Genomic DNA, 6,005 nt, shown 5'->3' with positions numbered 1-6,005 from the left:
GTTTTATGTGAAAGTAACCACACCCATTTGTTATGTATTTTCTATGGCTGCTTCTGAGTGACAGAAGTAGAGTTGAGTAGCCATGATAAAGACTATATGAACTACAAAGTCTAAAATATATACTATTTGTTTAGAAAAAGAAGCTTAGAGATCCCTACACTAGGGCTTTGTCATCATTTGCTTGGAAGGAGTCCGGTCACTAACATTTATGGGCTTATTTTTAGAAAAGACACTCCCATAAAGGGCCAATCCCAGAAATGGAAATCTGATTTCTACTCTCATTGACTTGGAGAGAACTTAGCCACTTGGCAATGCCTAATTACAGGGGAACTTGGAAATGTAGAGCTGGGAGCTATTGGGCTGACTTCAAGGGAGAATGGGCTTTACTGGACAGCAGGCTGTATCTTCCATAACCATTAATGCAAAGCAGGTGGATGTTTTTATACATAAACACACATACACTTCAGTCTTTTTTGACAGAGTAAATTCTGTCAAGCACATTTTTCCCTTTGATTTAATGTCTATGTTTATTTTAAAGAAAAATGTATCCATATGCTTGAGCATCATTTATACCTCTCATCAAAATGTTGTTTCTCAACAGCTGTTTGTCATTCAAAATTCCTGGTAGAAAATGAAGAGCAAGATACATCTTGTAGTATGAATTTTGGAAGTGTATGTATATTCCTTGAAGAAAGTGAAGATTTGTACAAATAATGAATGGAGTTGATTGCAATGGAGAACCTCTCCAGTTCTCATCTACCCAATCAGATTCATTAAATATATTGTCAATTTAAATCAATCAAAAGAAAGATTTTTGATATAGCATAACCTCTACATTGCATAAAGGTACATAGTTTATTAAATCATTCAAGATTATTATTTCATTTGGTCAACATAAATATTCTATAAAGCAGTCAGTTCTTTTATTTGGGGACTATCATCCCCTACACTGTTAGTATCTCCTTGGAAGTAGAATAACTTCAGCACCCTTTCCCTAGTTCAGAGAACTTCAGACATTTACCAGCTTCAAACACTATAGGATAAGCTCTGGACTACTAACCACAATTAGTAGTAGGTTGGCAATTCAAAGCCACCAGTTGCTCCTTGGAAACCCTGTACAGGGTCACTATGAATTGGTACCGACTCGATGGCAATTAACAACAACAAAGAGGTTTCAATATTGTGAATGTGACAAAAAATATCAGTCCTTGGAGATTTGTTGCTGCAGGATCAGTTAGGAGGATCTGCTTCTATTCCTCATTCTTGAAAAGTTCCTTGATTTTTATATTTTTTACAAGCTTAAGTGTGTAAATTAATTACACACTAATTCTATGTATTACCAATGTCTTTCTAATAAATTTCCTTCTTCATTGAGCTATGTAGAATCAGTTGATGCCATTTGCAACCATGAGCCCTAATTAAAATAGACTGATTTTGATTGCAATTCAAAATGATTACAGGCGCTTTTTGCGGAAGACGCGGCCGCAACTGCAGGTTGCCTCACTCGGACACTCTTGCTCCTGACTCACCACTGGTTGCTCTTGCAGAGGAACAAGTCTGTCAGGAAGCCGCCGCTGCCATGGCTTTTAAGGATACCTGGAAGGCGCCCATAGAACCAGAGGTGGCCATTCACTGGTTTAGAATTACTCTAACCAGCCGCAACATGAAGTCGCTGGAGAAAGTGTGTGCTGACTTGATTAGAGGTGCAAAGGACAAGAACCTGAAAGGGATGGGCCCAGTAAGGATGCCTACCAAGACTCTGAGAATCACAAGGAAGACTCCTTGTGGTTCCAAGACCTGGGACCACTTCTAAGAAGATTCTAAGACCTGGGACTGCTTCTAGATGAGCATCCACAAGGGACTCATTGACTTGCAGAGTTTTTCTGAGACTGTTAAGCAGATCACTTCCATCCGTTTTGAACCTGGAGTAGAGGTTGAAGTCAACATTGCAGATGCTTGAGTCAACTATTTTAATAAATTGAGTATCCATTGGTAGATTTTGTTGACTTTTATTCAGAATACCGACTGGTTTAGTAATTGTTTAAGTGCTATGCCTAGTAATGAATGAAATATAGTTTGGGTAAAATTTAAAAATATGTATTATTACAGGCAATGACATCGAAAATCAACTATATTCTTACCCACAGTGAAACTTCCAGTAAGTGAGAGAACAGAACAAGAATTTACAACTGTTTAATTTATAACTAGTGATTTTTGGAAGCACTGTTGACTCTGTAATACAAGCACTGGACTGCTAACCACAAGTTTGACTGTTCAAATCCACTAGCCACTCCTTAAGAGAAAGATAAGACTTTCTGCTCCAGCAAAGATTTGCAGCCTCAGAAACCCTGCACAGGGGTCACTATGAGTTAGAACTAACTTGATGGCACATAACAGCAACAGCAGTGATATTTTACCATTGTTCAATATGCATAGAATCTCCATTGTCTTTTGATGATAAAGGAAAGTTTCTAGCGGAGTCTGGAGACCCTATAATCTGATGACACCCAATTTTAATTTCTTCTCTAACATTGTTTACCACAACACAGAGTTACTTACACTAGGTGCCATAGTCTCATAGCAATTTCTATATTTCTGTTTTAAATTCTATATAAATATTATTAATGCACTGTAAAATTTTCTATAAAACTCACTACAATTTAGGATTCTCTAAAAAATATAGAATAACATTGCTTTTTACATTATGGTGCTTTGCATATCATGAGTACTCTTTTTTTTTTTTTTCTTAACAAACGGGGGAAAAAATGCAGTAGAATGAGCTCAAATACCTCAGGGAAATCTTCAGAAGCATTAAGATTATAGAAAATCAGAAGTAGCCTTCCTTGCTATAAAGCATCATCCATTTATCAAGTGTAAGAAATTCTGCCACAGCATTCATAACTGAAAAACAACTAAGATTGTCACACCCATTTAAGTCTGAAACATGATGAAGAGCACCAGATTGCTCTTAATCATATTAAAGCATGCAGAAGAGCACCAGAACATTGCAGATATAATGCCAGAAAATGAGACTCTAGGTTGGAAGGCGCTCAAAATAAGACTAGGGAAGAGAGCTGCCTCTTCAAAGTAAACTTGACAGTGTTGAACCAAATTTAGTAAGGGTTTTGGCACATTCATTAGCAGATGGGGCACAACTCAAAATGAGAAGAAACAGATGTAAACACCCATTAATAATTGGGACATGGAATGTCTGAAGTATGAATCTAGAAAAGTTGGAAATTGTCAAAAAGGATAAAGAATGCATAAACATCAATATCCTAGGCACTAGTGAGCTGAAATAAACTAGCAACTACTATTTTGAATCTGACAATCATATAGTTTACTATGCTGGAAATGACAAATTGAAGATGAATGGATTCATATTCATCATCAAAAAGAACATTTCAAGATTTATCTTGAAGTATAATGCAGTCTATGATAGGATAATATCCATATGTCTACAAGGAAGGCCAGTTAATGCATTTATTGTTCAAATTGACATACTACCAATGAAGTCAGTGATAATGAAATTGAAGAATTCCACCACTTTCTTCAGTCTAAAATTTATCAAACATGCAATCAAGTTGTGTTGCTAATTACTGGCAATTGGAATGCAAAGACTGAAAACAAAGAAGAAAATCAGTAGTGGGAAAATATGGCCTTAGTGACAGAAACCTTGTTGGCGATCACATAATAAAATTTTGCAAGACCAATGACTTTTTCATTGCAAATACCTTTTCTAAAAGATGATTATACACATGGTCCTCCACAAATGTAATACACAGAAATCAGATTGACTATGTCTGTGGAAAGAAAAGGTGGAAAAGCTCCATATTATCAACTAAAAGAAGACCAGTGGCAGACTATGAAAGCATTAATTGATCATATGCAATTTCAGGCTGAAGCAGAAGAAAATTAAAACAAGTCCACAAAAGTCAAAATATATCCCGCCAGAATTTAGAGATCATCTCAATACAGATTTTATGAATTAGATACTAATGACCAAAGACAAGAATAGTTGTAAGATAACATCAAGAACATAATACAGGAGGAGGGGCTTGATGGCAGCTAGGGTAGAGTTTCAGTGAGGTTCTCTGTCAGCAATACCACAGAATACCAAGCAAAGTAGATTCAGGGCAGAGCTCCAAAACTCAGAACCACATAGGTAGGAATATTTTAAAAATTTAAAGGCTTATAGCTAGTGGAACTTGAAGCGGAGGTAAGAAATTGCGTACTTTTGAATCTGCTGGGCTCTGCAGCCCAGAGCCGTCAACTTGGGCAAGACCAAATAAACAGCAAGACCAAGCGGGGGAGCAGACATACAACAGAAAAATGCCACAGGAACCTCAGAGCACTGATGGAAAACACACTTTGTCTGTTTGCCTTGTTCTGATTTTCTTTTTCTTTTTTTTTTTTGCTGTTCATTGGCCATCCATTGTTTTCACACCTCCATTCTAGTGACTAGTAGGTGTGCCTGAGCAAGTGGACACCCTCTACCCTCACCACTGGTGGGTTCTTCTGCCACACATGTGCACATATACTCTCAGCCCAAGACCAGCACTGAGCAGTTTTTTTTTTTTTTTTTTTTTTTTTCCAAATATGGAAAAAGACAGAACAAGGGATGTGGAAATGGAGACAGAGTTTAAAAACAAAACAGGCCAAAAATTGAATCCTGAGGTATCACATAATAACCAATAGTGGCATCTTGAAATCTATCAGATAGCTTTGAAGGCAAGAAGCTGAAAGAGGACATTAAAGTCATACCCATATTAGGCTACATATTTTTTTTCTTCTCTCCCTCCTTTACATTTTCGGCGATTATAGACTACAGTATCCAATCTAATTTTTATTGTTGTTGTTGTTGTTTTGGTCTGCTTTTTTTTTTTTTTTTTTTTTGTTTTGCTGCTTTATGCTCCCCCTTCTACCTTTGGGGGACTCTTTCTCTACCTATATTACCCAAGAAGAGACAGCAACTGCTACCACATAGTCAAGATACAATCACATGCTATAAAACACAAAAATCAAGGCAAGAACCAATACCAAATTCCATATACCAGGGAGGCAGATAACACCTGTGAAAGTTACTCTGAATTAAGCAATAAGAAAAGTGAAAAGGGAAGCACACACCCTGAATCACATCTCCCTGAAAGCAATCAGAAAGCATGAAAAATACCAAAACACATACTCAATTAAGTATTAAGGACACAGAAAAACACTAAATATGTCCAAGAAGCAAAAGCAGATGACCAGATCAGCACACGTCCAGAAACAAGATAAAATGTCTGAGACAAATGACCTAGCAGTAGACCTAGACTACATTCTGGAAGGAGGGAAGGCCTTGGAAATGCCTGAGAAGGAATTCAGAAAAATGATTCTAAAATGTTTCAAAACACTTTACAATGGAGTTGAGAAAAATATGGGAGAAGTCAGTAAAGTACTACAGCAACAATCAAATAAAATAGATATAGCATTGGAAATAATTCAAAACCTACAGAAAGAGGTCCAAATGATCAATAATACACTATCAGAAATAGACATTACACTGAAAGGCTAAAGGAGAAGAATAGAAGAGATGGAAGGCAGAACCAGTGAACTGGAAGACAAATCTCTCAATACCACTAAGATAGAAGAACAAACACAAAAAAGGATGAAAAAAATCTGAAGAAGGTCTAAGATTCCTGTAGGACAACATGAAGAGAAACAATTTAAGAATTATTGACATTCCAGAACAAGAAGAATCACATAAGTCCACAGAGGAAATAGTTGAGGATCTGCTGGAAGAAAATTTCTCTAACATCCTGAAAAGTGAAAAGACAAACATTCAATAAGCTCAATGAACCCCAGGAATGACAGACCCCCAAAGAAAATCATCGAGACATATCATAATCAAGCTCTCTAAAATCAAAGATAAGGAGACACTCCTGAAAACAGCTAGGAAAAACAGAAGTGTTACATAATAAGGCAAGCAAGTCAGATTAAGCTTGGATCAATTAGCAGAAAACATG

The 6,005-nt window shown here is 36.7% G+C and overlaps 1 pseudogene; it reads left to right on the top strand.

The window, feature by feature from the left end:
• The first annotated feature begins 1,579 nt into the window (after positions 1 to 1,579).
• LOC102827639 lies at positions 1,580 to 1,960 on the top strand (annotated as a pseudogene).
• Positions 1,961 to 6,005: the final 4,045 nt, after the last annotated feature.

This window comes from Chrysochloris asiatica, unplaced genomic scaffold, assembly GCF_000296735.1.
Source record: "Chrysochloris asiatica unplaced genomic scaffold, ChrAsi1.0 scaffold00058, whole genome shotgun sequence".
In the NCBI taxonomy this organism is placed as follows: Eukaryota; Metazoa; Chordata; class Mammalia; order Afrosoricida; family Chrysochloridae; genus Chrysochloris; species Chrysochloris asiatica.
This window is presented reverse-complemented; position numbering and strand designations above follow the sequence as displayed.